Source organism: Schistocerca americana, chromosome 7 (genome assembly GCF_021461395.2).
Source record: "Schistocerca americana isolate TAMUIC-IGC-003095 chromosome 7, iqSchAmer2.1, whole genome shotgun sequence".
In the NCBI taxonomy this organism is placed as follows: Eukaryota; Metazoa; Arthropoda; class Insecta; order Orthoptera; family Acrididae; genus Schistocerca; species Schistocerca americana.
Genome location: NC_060125.1, coordinates 110665761 through 110680509, shown reverse-complemented (window position 1 = coordinate 110680509; position 14749 = coordinate 110665761). Strand labels below are relative to the sequence as shown.

Sequence of the window (14749 nt, the reverse complement as noted above, 5' to 3'; positions counted from 1 at the left end):
TGACCTCAGATGTTAAGTCCCATAGTGATCAGAGCCATTTGAACCATTTTTACTTCATGATGTTTTGGTCGTGTGAGTGTTTTGGAATGACTCAGACAGTGAATAGAGGATATACGTAAAGCGAGAATGTGATATTTTATTTAAAATTATGTACGTCTATGCGTGAGAAAGTTGTGCAATAGAGGAATTTGTGACCTATGTCCGAGTGAGTTTGATTTTGTAAAGGGCAGCCAGGATGGGCGTTGAGTACTAAATTCATTAGTAATTCATTTTGTGGAAATAAATCGCTTTTTGTTTTCATTTAATTTTATTTAGTTTCGGAATTACGAGATTTCTAATCTAAATTACTTGTATTAAACTGATTGGCTGACATTGAAAATTCTGCGAGTATAGAAGTGCTCGAGATGATCTGATCGGCTGCTGAACATACCAGCCCATAGGAATAGGGCTTTTAGCCTCAGATCTATCAGTCGATATAGTCACCCGGGAGCCGTCCTCTGGTAAACATCTACGTTAAACCGCACTGATCTAATGTGTGTCAAAATGAAGAAATTCGCGCATTTGACAGGTTCTCGTGTCGTTCATGAAAAGCGGCTACAAAACTGAGTATTTTGTGAAATTTTCAGCTTTGTAAGTGTTTTATTTTTGGAGATATTCGCGTGCGAATATTCCACGTCGTACATAAACTCCGCGTGGCGTGTTTCGTGCCGATTACGAGACATTATGGCGGCCACTTCTATACAAGAAGCCTACTGAACGACTGACTGTGTTAACTCGCAAGTAGTCGTGGGTCAGTCACTGTTTACGACTTTAAAAAATGTCGGGTAGGACTAAATATCTTATGATTGTTTTCGGGTGTGAACTTGTAACAGAGACAAAAAGTAACATTGCATGATTTATGTCGGCATACTAAATACGGACTTGATAGCCGCTTTCCGTGGTTTAAAGACAATAAAGCAAGTTAAAGGAAATTTTGCGCATTTTTTCAAACGAGTCGTGCAAGAATCCCGAACGCTCGATAGTTTAACTAACTTTCAGCTACTGCCCATGGACTAGAGTTATGTGGCCTTTGCATAATAGGTATGTAGTCGACCTTTCGTCAACGCTGCTTTTATCGACTAAATCAGTATCTACCATCGGAGAGAGAAGAGGCAAAAAACCCTAAACCTATCCAAATACGTGGACATTGTTTAATGGGTACACCCACCCCAAGGCGGACTTCCGGCATAAGAAGTCAGCCTCATTCTGCCAACGGCCTTGTCAAAGAGGGCGGAGGAGCGGATAGAGGTTCAGGGCACTCTCTTGTCCTAGGGGTGGGAAATTGCCCCTAAAGGCGGAAGAATCAGCAATGATCAACGACATGAGGATGCAGAAGGCAATGGAAACCACTGCATTAAAGACACGTAACGTGTATCCACAGGACATGTGGCCTGTAATTGAAGAAGTGTCATGAAGATCTCTCCATTGGCAAAAGATTCCGGAATAGTCCCCCATTCGGACCTCCGGGAGGGGACTGCCAAGGGGGAGGTTATCATGAGAAAAAGATTGAATAATCTACGAAAGGATAACGTCCTACGAGTCGAGGCGTGGAATGTCAGTTGCTCGAACGTGGTATGGAAACTAGAAAATCTGAAAAGGGAAATGCAAAGGCTCAATCTAGATATAGTAGGGGTCAGTGAAGTGAAGTGGAAGGAAGACAAGGATTTCTGGTCAGATGAGTATCGGGTAATATCAACAGCAGCAGAAAATGGTATAACAGGTGTAGGATTCGTTATGAATAGGAAGGTAGGGCAGAGGGTGTGTTACTGTGAACAGTTCACTGACCGGGTTGTTCTAATCAGAATCGACAGCAGACCAACACCGACAACGATAGTTCAGGTATATATGCCGACGTCGCAAGCTGAAGATGAACAGATAGAGAAAGTGTATGAGGATATTGAAAGGGTAATGCAGTATGTAAAGGGGGACGAAAATCTAATAGTCATGGGCGACTGGAATGCAGTTGTAGGGGAAGGAGTAGAAGAAAAGGTTACAGGAGAATATGGGCTTGGGACAAGGAATGAAAGAGGAGAAAGACTAATTGAGTTCTGTAATAAGTTTCAGCTAGTAATAGCGAATACCCTGTTCAAGAATCACAAGAGGAGGAGGTATACTTGGAAAAAGCCGGGCGATACGGGAAGATTTCAATTAGATTACATCATGGTCAGACAGAGATTCCGAAATCAGATACTGGATAAGGCGTACCCAGGAGCAGATATAGACTCAGATCACAATATAGTAGTGATGAAGAGTAGGCTGAAGTTCAAGACATTAGTCAGGAAGAATCAATACGCAAAGAAGTGGGATACGGAAGTACTAAGTAATGACGAGATACGTTTGAAGTTCTCTAACGCTATAGATACAGCAATAAGGAATAGCGCAGTAGGCAGTACAGTAGAAGAGGAATGGACATCTCTAAAAAGGGCCATCACAGAAGTTGGGAAGGATAACATAGGTACAAAGAAGGTAGCTGCGAAGAAACCATGCGTAACAGAAGAAATACTTCAGTTGATTGATGAAAGGAGGAAGTACCAACATGTTCTGGGAAAATCAGGAATACAGAAATACAAGTCGCTGAGGAATGAAATAAATAGGAAGTGCAGGGAAGCTAAGACGAAATGGCTGCAGGAAAAATGTGAAGACTTCGAAAAAGATATGATTGTGAGAAGGACAGACTCAGCATACAGGAAAGTCAAAACAACCTTTGGTGACATTAAAAGCAACGGTGGTAACATTAAGAGTGCAACGGGAATTCCACTGTTAAATGCAGAGGGGTGGAAAGAATACATTGAAAGCCTCTATGAGGGCGAAGACATGTCTGATGTGATAGAAGAAGAAACAGGAGTCGATTTAGAAGAGATAGGGGATCCAGTATTGGAATTTAAAAGAGCTTTGGAGGACTTACGGTGAAATAAGGCAGAAGGGATGGATAACATTCCATCAGAATTTCTAAAATCATTGGGGGACGTGGCAACAAAACGACTATTCACGTTGGTGTGTGGTCTGGCGACATATCATCTGAGTTTCGGAAAAGCATCATCCACACAATTCCGAAGACGGCAAGAGCTGACAAGTGCGAGAATTATCGCACAATCAGCTTAACAGCTCATGCATCGAAGCTGCTTACAAGAATAATATACAGAAGAATGGAAAAGAAAATTGAAAATGACGATCAGTTTGGCTTTAGGAAAAGTAAAGGGACGAGAGAGGCAATTCTGACGTTACGGCTAATAATGGAAGCAAGGCTAAAGAAAAATCAAGACACTTTCATAGGATTTGTCGACCTGGAAAAAGCGTTCGACAATATAAAATGGTGCAAGCTGTTCGAGATTCTGAAAAAAGTAGGGGTAAGCTATAGGGAGAGACGGGTCATATACAATATGTACAACAACCAAGAGGGAATAATAAGAGTGGACGATCAAGAACGAAGTGCTCGTATTAAGAAGGGTGTAAGACAAGGCTGTACCCTTTCGCCCCTACTCTTCAATCTGTACATCGAGGAAGCAATGATGGAAATAAAAGAAAGGTTCAGGAGTGGAATTAAAATACAAGGTGAAAGGATATCAATGATACGATTCGCTGATGACATTGCTATCCTGACTGAAAGTGAAGAAGAATTAAATGATCTGCTGAACGGAATGAACAGTCTAATGAGTACACAGTATGGTTTGAGAGTAAATCGGAGAAAGACGAAGGTAATGAGAAGTAGTAGAAATGAGAACAGCGAGAAACTTAACGTCAGGATTGATGGTCACGAAGTCAATGAAGTTAAGGAATTCTGCTTCCTAGGCAGTAAAATAACCAATGACGGACGGAGCAAGGAAGACATCAAAAGCAGACTCGCTATGGCAAAAAAGGTATTTCTGGCCAAGAGAAGTCTACTAATATCAAATACCGGCCTTAATTTGAGGAAGAAATTTCTGAGGATGTACGTCTTTAGTACAGCATTGTATGGTAGTGAAACGTGGACTGTGGGAAAACCGGAACAGAAGAGAATCGAAGCATTTGAGATGTGGTACTATAGACGAATGTTAGAAATTAGGTGTTTATTTTAAAAAAAATGAAAAAATGGTTCAAATGGCTCTGAACACAATGGGACTTAATATCTGAGGTCATCAGTCCCCTAGAACTTAGAACTACTTAAACCTAACTAACCTAAGGACATCACACACATCCATGCCCGAGGCAAGATTTGAACCTGCGACCGTAGCGATCTCGTGGTTCCAGACTGAAGCGCCTAGAGCCGCTCGGCCACCCTGGCCGGCGTTTATTTTCAGAGAAGAAAGAAGCCAACACTAGGGGCGATGAATGGCGCGACTAGGAAAGTATAATGCCATATTGAGCTGGTAGAGGCATGATTATTAGAACAGATGCAGCAAATAGCTACTTGTAATAACTAATCTTTGTTCACGACAGAGTTTCGGCCTTAATTGCCGTTGTCAATTACGTCTAGATTTATGTGACATTCATATTACGTCGTTAGTGAACTGTCTTGTATGTGTCATTGTTTTAATAAGGAGTAAAATGTAAACTTTCACGGCCGGAATTGTCGCAATTAATAAAATGCTCGGGGCTATTATGCCGTGTCGAATGGATTTCACATTAAAACTCAACGTTTCGTCACCACCTGTGGAGGACATTTTCAAGAGGGTTCGTAGATTTGCCGAATTTCCTGGGTCGCCACTGACTAGAGCAAAATTCCGCTTCCGCGAAGTGGCGCGACGTCACGTGTTTTGAATGCGCGAGCGCAACTGGCCGTTGTCGACTGCCGTCGTCCGCTGTTGCTGTCATCCCACGGTGGAAGACGTACACAGCTTCTTCAGCACCGGGATCCAAATTTCATTCAATTTCACGCCCTCCTCCTTCGTAGTGGCGTGTTTTACAATCTCTACGACCTTTCTGTATAGCCTTTCGCGGTATCCACTCGGGATTAGCCGAGCGGTCTCAACAAATCGCCTTTGTCACCAGATCCTCGACGGAATGTATAACGCCATCACTCCTCCTGAGACCAGACATGACAGACTTTCCGAAATTAAAAACCAACGCCATTAGCTGGTTACTAGGAAAATATGTTAGTTACGTCATCAACCAACTTGGGTCGGACAACGAGATAGAATTCCGCGTTTACATGAAGTGTGAATACGCAAAAATCAGCACGTATCGCAACCACAAGAAGCACTACGGCAACACGCTGAAGATCATTTTTGAAAGAATGGGTGTCGGTTAAATATGTGGAACCACTACAACGCCTTGAACGAAAACGAACAGAAGAAAAGTAAAAGTCACTTTTGTTCTTATTATTTACTATTACCTTGCTTCCGAAACTTCTATGTTACAAGAAAGGTTTTTTTTTTAATATTTTGTTCAGAATTACTCGTGTTCGTCTTCCTAAGTGTCTGTGTGATTCAAGAAGAATTGTTAAGTTTTGTCAGTGTTCAGTTTCTACTCAGAGAAGAGGTTTCTTTGTCTTTCTTACATCGGAGAATGAGAGTTGTGTTAAGATTTCTGCACACTTAGGGCTATGACCCAACAGGGGACATGAAAAAAGGGGTGGGAGGGGTTTGGACCTCGACGCACTGGCAGTGCCGTGAAGAGACGCCATTGCTAGTGCGGCGTGTACCATGCCCTGACCTTCCTAAACAAAAAGAGGAACAACTACCGTATATGATTAATGCGTTGTGTGATAGTGCACAATTTTCTGAATAAAAAAAAAAGAAAAAAAAGATGGTAGAGCACTTGCCCGCGAGAGACAAAGGGAAACAAAAGTAGCTCAGCGTGGGGAAAAGAAACATGGTAGGGCACTTGGCAAAAAAAAAAAAAAAAAAAAGTTGGAAGAGCACTTGCTCGCGAAAGGCAAAGGTCCCGAGTTCGAGTCTTGGGGAAAAAAAAGCGGTCTGAGGAGCAGAAGTCATGGAATGTGGGGCTGGTCCCGGCGGAGGTTCGAGTCCTCCTTCGGTCATGGGTGTGGGTGTTTGTCCTTAGGATAATTTAGGTCCAGGAGTGTGTAAGCTTAGGGACTGATGACCTTAGTAGTTAAGCCCCATAAGATTTCACACAAATTTGAACATTTTTTGAGTACTTGAGTCCTATCAAAATGAATGTGGTGGTCTCCTGGCTGGAAGTCATGTTCTGCAACAGCTGAAGTGTCAACCTCCCCTCTGCAATTGCCCTTGTGCTTTTCGAGTGCCAGCCGCTGTGGCTGAGCAGTTCCAGGCACTTCAATCCGGAACCGCGCTGCTGCTACAGTCGCAGGTTCGAATCCCGCCTCGGGCATGGATGTGTGTGATGTTCTTAGGTTTAAGTAGTTCTAAGTCTAGGGAACTGATCACCTCAGATGTTAAGTCCCATAGTGCTTAGAGCCATATGAACCATTCTTTGTTCTTCGAGTCGTTTTTTGACAGTTTTTTTGTAGTACCCACGTACACCTCCCTACAACTACATGGAATCCTATAAATTACAGCTTTTTCCAGCGGTTGGCGAGCATCCTTGGCCGATTTTGGGTCATCATTTATCTGCCATATAGATGTGTAGCTTACTGCCGTGTTCCGCTTTTTCAGGATTTTTGCTATGCGGTCAGTCAGGTCCTTAATGGATGGCAGGAGAACTTTAGATTTTACCGGAGCTTGAGCATCGCTACGATTTCTAGGCGGTGGTCTTAACGCTCTATTCACCTCGGTGAAAGAACAACCATTCTCGAGTAAGGGGTTGGTGAGATGTTTTAATTCTGCGTCAAGCAGCTCTGGTTCGCAGATTTTCCTGGCTCTATCCGCCAATGTTTTCGTGATGCCTCGCTTTTGTTGTGGCTGATGGTTCGAATACCGGTGTAGGTAACGGTCTGCGTGCATGGGGTTTTCGGTAAACCGTTTGGCCCAAGCTACCATCTTTTTTCTTGAAAACTAGTACATCAAGAAAACATAATCTTCCGCCAGCCTCCTCCTCCATGGTAAACTGAATCTTCGGATGAATCCCGTTCAGATGTTCGTGAAAACGATCCAGTTCCTCCCTGCCGTGCCGTCAGAAAACAAACGTGTCATCCACGTAACGGGACCAAATATTCGGTTTCTCGTTCGCAGTTTCCAATGGCTGCCCGTCGAATTTTTCCATAAGGAAGTTCGCTATAACCGGTCTTGAGGGGCTCCCCATAGCAACACCATTCTTATGTTGACAGAACTCTTCGCTCCATTTGAAATACATGGTTGCGAGGAAATATTTAAACAGTTCTGCAACATCGGGAGGAAAAATCCGATTCGGCTGTTGCAACACTTGATTGAACCGGAGGACATATTAGTTTGTTTTGATGTGGTGTCACTGTTCACTAAGGTTCCACTCAGTGGCCCTGGTCCTAAACAAGAAAAACTGTTACTGGAATTTTTCATGTGGATATCGTAACACAGGATGTGCACACGCAGCTTACCACCATGTTCCACAGATTTAGAAAGGTTGAATAGTTCGCATGACGGACACGGGATCATCATACTGACGAACCACACAGACTGTTGGTTGCAGCGCAATGACTGTAAAATGACTGTAGATGGCAGATGGGCTGAGATCGCGAGCTTTCGTGGTCCGTATGCCGTCGACACCGTGCCTCGAGACCGCAGACTTGCAGGCGAATTGTAAATCGTGCCTAATAAGTGGATTAAGGTCGGAAAACACCCGCCGTAGTTTAAGAACGACTCTCGGGCAATGCTGAGCAAGCGAAGGCTGTTGCACTTCCGATTCAAAAGAGAACGCGGAAATGACGACAGGCAAACGTTAGTAGACATTCGCGCGACTGTAAAAAGATCTACGCGCGAAGCACACAACAACTAGCAAACGATCTGGTGGAGAACCCGACATCACTCTGGTCCTACGTAAAATAGGTAAGCGGGTTTAAGGCAAAAGAGAACGCGGAAATGACGACAGGCAAACGTTAGTAGACATTCGCGCGACTGTAAAAAGATCTACGCGCGAAGCACACAACAACTAGCAAACGATCTGGTGGAGAACCCGACATCACTCTGGTCCTACGTAAAATAGGTAAGCGGGTTTAAGGCTTACGAAAGCCGAAGTTTTAAATTTCACATTCAAGAAATAGTTCGCGCAGAAAGCTAAGGGCTGGCATACTTGTAGGCGACGCTTCAGTCCAGAGCATCTGACCACTACGAGCGAGCATCGTAGCAAAAAATGGTTCAAATGGCTCTGAGCACTATGGGACTTAACATCTGTGGTCATCAGTCCCCTAGAACTTAGAACTACTTAAACCTAACTAACCTAAGGACATCACATACATCCATGCCCGAGGCAGGATTCGAACCTGCGACCGTAGCAGTCGCGCGGTTCCGGACTGAGCTCCTAGAAGGCATCGTAGCATCGCGCACCGAGCATACAGCAACCCTTCCATGTCTACGCCTGCCGTCCGAGATACGGGCTGGACTTCTTGCAACTTTCTGTGTTATGCTGCACCACTCACTGGAAATTATGAGCAGCCAGACTTGGGAATTACTGTCTCGCGGGCATCACTACAACACAAACGGCCGCATTTCCAGTGGTGCCTCGACCGTGAAGCGTGCACTGTTGACGAATTTTGTCGCACAGTGTTCAGCGATTAAACGCGGTCCTGCACTTCACCGGACGACCGTCATCAGCCGGTATGGCGGTGACTCGGGGAGACGTCCCACTGTTCCAATATTTTTGAGTAGCAGAGCGGTGTTACTCGTGGCGAACCACTGGGTATGACTTGAGGTGGCAGTAGGAAGGAACCCTGACGGCACGACATCCTGCGTGCTTTTGTGCTGCTATTGCAACAGGAGAACGCCCGTCCACAAACGGCTCCTCTGTCTGAACGACACGCGTGATGTTGACGTTGTACCGTGCCCAGGCAGATCCCCAGATCCGTCCCCGACAGAACGTGTCTGGCATCAGCCCAGACGTCAACTGGTATCTGATCAGGCAAGTGGGAAAGATTCGTGTCTAACATCTAAACACAGCAGTGAAAATCAGTCACTGAAGTTCGCTTTTCAATAGAAGATAGAAGAAGTGATTTACAAAAGTAACATCCGATATTTTTAAGAGAAGTTGCAGGGCAAAATTGCTAAAAAAACTCGAATTTTTTATTGCGTAATTTATTAGATTGATTCTTTAAGAATAGCTTCGCCAAGTTTCATAATCGAATTCTAACTAGAAATATGATTTAAAAACGTTTCTTTGAGCGTCTGAACCTGCCACTCCCCATTTTCCTATGCTGTGACCCACGCCTTCTCTATGCTAGAAATTTTAGTGCGTTAATTTTTCGTTCACACAATCGAAACGAACTGCAGATGAGTCTAGAAGGCTGTGAGAAAGATTATCTTTGCTTGTTCCTTTGTCTACAACGTGTTTTTTTTTTTTTTTAACAGTGCATGCTAAATACTTACTTTATTTGTTACTTTTGCATATATCAACCTGTTTTGCTCGAAATCGGCCGTAACACTGAACGAATATTTAAAAAATTGGTGAAATGTCGAATTTCACGTGTAAAAGGTACAGAAAATTCCAATAACAGTGTTACAGATGCTCCTCCTACATATGAAGAACAATTTCCGACAAACCCACTGAGTTCATCGAAGACGAAAATTAGTGCAGTAATTGATGTTGCTGTGTACAGTGCCTGTTGGAATTGTGTGAACAATGTATTTCGTGTGAAACGACGGCAAAGTGCATCATATGGAATGTAATACACCTCTCTGGTGCTATTGTACGCCCTGAATTTTACGTATGTAATTAAATGTTCCTTGGTTGTTGTGCTCGATGTATTTTATCTGGAAGTGCAAATATAGTTACTGGCGCTAAATGTGTTTTACTCACCATTACTTATTCACCTCTGTCGACTCTAATAGCTTGTGGGCCCAGCGATGCATTTGAAATACATAATATAATAGTGAGAAAGTATTGGAAAAGTTCTAAGTAGCGCACTTGCGTGAAGTACGAGTTATCCTCACAAGACGAGTGCAACTCTTTTGTGTTATTCTCCGGTATTATTCTTTTCATCAAGAAAGATAAAAGTTACGGTAAAATGAGCGCGGCACTAATTCTGCAGATTGACTTACGGGTCGCGAAAACTATGCAACATGAATATTTGCAGTAGAAGCATATTAACGTTTAGACGAACTATGGGATGTGGTGTATGGGACAATGAAATCAACAGATCAGAATTATTCGAGTAAGGATAGGAAAGCAAAATCAAAGTTGATGTTACTAGTTGGGCCAGTGAATTATTTTCACGTTGAAAAAGCTGAAACAGCGAAAGAAGTCTGGGAGAAATTACAAAGTGCATTTGAGGATGGAGGTCTTACAAGGAAAGTAGGATTATTATGTGAGTTAACTACCACTCAGCTGGACAAATGCAAGAGTGTAGACGAATACGTCAAAAGAAACAATAGCCACATCGAACCGATTGAGAAACATTGGGTTTGAGATCGCTGACAAATGGATAGGGACACTACTGTTGGCAGGACTGCCCGAAAGGTATGTGCCGATGATTACGGGGCTGGAAAGCTCAGGTATACCTACGGGATGCAAGGAGTACTTCAAGATGTTATGTACTGGTGAAAGAAACTGCATCTGCTCTTTATTCAAAAAACAAAAAGAAGAAATCAGTGATGTGCTATAGATGTCAGAAGAAGGGGCATATTGCACCTCAATGCAGAGAAAAAGTAAACCCAAGGTCAGATAAGCAGCAAAAAAGGTATGTTGCTGATAGCCCAGAGAGAGGGAACAATAATAAAGGTAAGGCACTCTCATGTTTTTATTCTTTTGGAGATGTGGGTAATCGTCAGCTGGGTTGGATTTTAGACTCAGGTGCATCTATGCATATTGTTAAAGACAAATCTCTTCTTTATGATGTTAAAGATAAGACATATGGGAATGCCTACTGTTGGTGGCAGCGAGCTCCAGCGTCATTTGGCTGGAAAACTAGACCTACATGTAAGTGTAAATGGTGAACCCGATATGGTTACAGCACATGATGTTCATTACATAAAAAATGTTGCGACTGACCTACTGTCTGCAGGGGAAATTGTCAAGAAGGGAAATACAGTTATTTTTGATATGCATGGGGGAAGTAGTAAGCAACGAAACTGGTGAAGTTATAAGTACAGCAAGTCACGGAAGGGGTATTTTTAAATTGGATAAAATTGACAGTAAACATAGAAATGTTAGTCATTCAGTATACTCAGCGGAAGGTTTTTGACACTGCAGTCTTGGACACCTAAATAGAAAGAATATGTCTTTAATGAGGGATATGGTAAAGGGAACACAGAATTATAGTATGACAAAGGACCCTAGTGAGATATGCATAAAAGGAAAACAAGCGAGGCTATCTTTTAAGACTAGTAAAAGTAAATCTACAGAGGTCTCACAGTTAATCCATACAGATGTATGTGGCCTGTTAGAGTGTGAATCCATAGGTGGGAGCCATTATTTTCTTTCATTTATTGACGATTATTCACGATATATTCATGTTTATTTTCTTAGTTCCAAAGACCAAGTGAGTACGTTTTTGAGGAATATTGTAATATGGTCGAAAGGTGGACGGGAATGAAGACTAAGATCGTTAGGTCTGATAACGGGAGAGAATATCAACCAGAAATTGAAGACACTTCTGGCAAAAATGGGAATCAGGCAGCAAACTACCATACGGTACAGCCAACTCAAAATGGGGTTGGGGAGAGGACTAATAGGACGATTGCCGAAACAGCAAGGAGCATGATAACTGATGCTGGATTATCGAAAGATTTTTGGGCAGAGGCAGTATCAACGGCCGTATATTTGAAAAATAGATCACCCACAAAAGTATTAAGAAATAAAACCCCCTATGACATTTGGGTAGGAAGGAAACCTGACCCAAGCAATATAAAGGTTTTTGGGTGTGATGCAATGGCGCACATTCCAAAACAGCTAAGAGGAAAATGGGACCCAAAAGCTGAATAGTATATTTTTTTGGCTATTATGAGAATTCAAAGGGCTACCGATTACTGGATCCTCTGAATAAAAGGAGAGTTACAAGCTGAAATGTAATATTCTTTTGAAATAGAAAGGACTCTGAAGAGGGCAAGACTACTAAGTTAGCTGCACCTAGTTCCAAGAATGAAACCTTATGTGAAGAAAGTGAAGAACAGGAAGAGGACAGTCAAAGGCATATGGAGACTATTTATGATGACAATGAGTTTGAGGACAAACAAAATGAAGAGAACAACGTAAGGCGTTCTTCTCGCGTACCAAAACCGAAAGAATATCCGGATTTTGAAATGTATGCAGCCCTGTCTTTTAATGATGAGCCAGCAACAGCAGAAGAAACAATGAGCGGTCCAAGCTCTCAAGAATGGAAAGAAGCGATGGAGAGAGAAATGGAATCTTTATCTCAGAACGAAACCTTTGAATGGGTAAATACGTCAGCAGATAAGAAGCCATTACAGGCAAGGTGCGTATTCACTTTGAAGAGCTCCGAAAATTTATCACCAAGATATAAAGCACGACTTGTAATAAAAGGATATTCGCAAAAACAAGGTGTAGATTACAAAGAAACTTTTTCATCCGAAGTCAAGTATGCCTCATTGAGATATCTTTTATCCCTGGGAGCAAAACGAAATTTAACACTTCATCATATGGATGTAAAACACCATATTTAAATTGGAAACTGGAGGAGGAGATGCATGTCATCCCACCAAGAGAAGCTATGAAAACGAGATCGGAAAGTGGAAAGATTTGGCGTTTGTGAAAAACTATTTATGGACTTAGAGTGGACATTGCTGGAATCGGTGTTTACATAAAACTCTAATAAATATGAATATGAAGCAATCTAAGGCAGATCCCAGTATATGCTATAAAAGGGAAAGAGAACGGATAATAGTAACGGCAATAAGGGTGGACGACTTCTTTATCCTGGCTGAAAACGGAAGTGAAATCAGAATTTTTGAGAAACAGCTGCAAAACAAGTTTAAGGTGCATGATTTGGGGGAAGTTAAACGTTGTTTAGGTATGCAGATTACTAAGGATGAAGAGAGACAAGAATTGAGAATAAATCAGTTATCATCTACAGAAAATTTTTTAAATAAATTTGACATGAGTGTTTGTAAACCCATAAATACTCCAATGTAAATGAAACAGATGTGAAATGTGATAAGAATGTTTAATATTTAGAATCGGTAGGGAGTCTGTTCTATTTGTCTCAAACGTCACGACCCAACATTGCTTTTGCCACTAATGCAGTGAGCAGAAATTGCAGAGACCCAAAGGAAAAGCACTAGAAAGCTTTGAAAAGGAAATTTCAATACCTAAGAGGAACTTCAAATAACGAATTAAGATACCATAGAGGAGGTAATACAAAACTAGAAGGCTACAGCGATGCAGACTGGGGGAGTAACTTGGGAGATAGGCGCTCCACTACTGGCTGCTGCTTTAAATTAATGGGAGGCCTCATTTCATGGTCCTGTCAAAAGCAAAACACTGTTGCATTGAGTACCGTAGAGGCCGAGTATATGGCGCTATCTTACACCACATAGGAAGCATTGTGGCTAAGAACTTTATTATGTGAAACAGAACCCAATTTAATAGTGGAACCCATCTTCAATGACAGTGAAGGAGCCATTAACCTAGATAAAAATGATGTCACTAGTGCTAGAACAAAACATATTGATGTAAGGCACCATTTTATTCGTGACCACATAAAGCAACAGAGCATCGCCGTGGAATACCTACGCACAGAAGACATGTTTGCTGACCTGACAAAACCCTTGGACAAAGATAAGTTTCAAAAGATTGTGGAACTATTTGGTTTATCTTGCGCAGGCAAGCCATCATGTGGGATATATAGACCTCTCTGATGCTATTGTACGCTCTGTTTTAAGTATGTAATTAAATGTTCCTTGGGTGTTGTGTTCGATGTATTTTACCTGGAAGTCGGCGACTGGCCGCCCAGAATATACAGCGACCCCAGCCGCCGGCTCCATTAACTGTGGAGCCTTATTTAACGCAGCTACTGACATTTACAAGCCAGTTCTCATCGTGCTATGTTTGTACTCAACAACTAGGCAGTGCTACGCTGCTGTGGACCTTTTATTTGATGATCCGGCTGCGCTATGGACTTATGCTATACTGGAACAACGTTAACTGTGCTTAGTATGTCGGCAAACTTGTGATTTTCGAGGGAATTCTGCGTTCCACTTGTACTTCCTGGACATTGGTATAGCCACCATCAACTTATATAATTTTCCATAAGGTTTTCATCTACAACTTCGCGCTTGGTAACAGAATTATTGCCCGCGTGAGGTAGCCGAGCGGTCTCAGACGCCTTGTCACTGTTCGCGCGGTTGATCGTCGGAGGTTCGAGTCCTCCCTCGGGCATGGGTATATGTGTTGTCCTTAGCGTAAGTTAGTTAGGTTAGGTTAAGTAGTGTGTAAGCCTAGGGACCGATGACCTCAGCAGTTTGATCCCATAAGACCATACCACAAATTAAAAAAGGAAACTGAATTATTGGTATCAGTGTTGTGTCAATAAACCGTAGAACGTTGACATATTTATTGTTTCACTCCTAGTTATAACACTAGCCAATCCTGAACTGCTGAAAAAATGTGTATAAGGTAAAACACAGAGTACAAATGAGAGCTGCAATCACTTTATGTGGGTGCATTGTCCAAAAACAGAAGTGTCAAAAATGGTTCAAATGGCTCTGAGCGCTATGCGACTTAACTT

The 14749-nt window shown here is 42.4% G+C and overlaps 1 protein-coding gene across 1 annotated transcript in view; it reads right to left on the bottom strand.

The window, feature by feature from the left end:
* Window positions 1-14749, bottom strand: part of LOC124622750 (aminopeptidase N-like) — a 270737-nt gene that overhangs the window by 245296 nt on the left and 10692 nt on the right. The window lies entirely within an intron of this gene.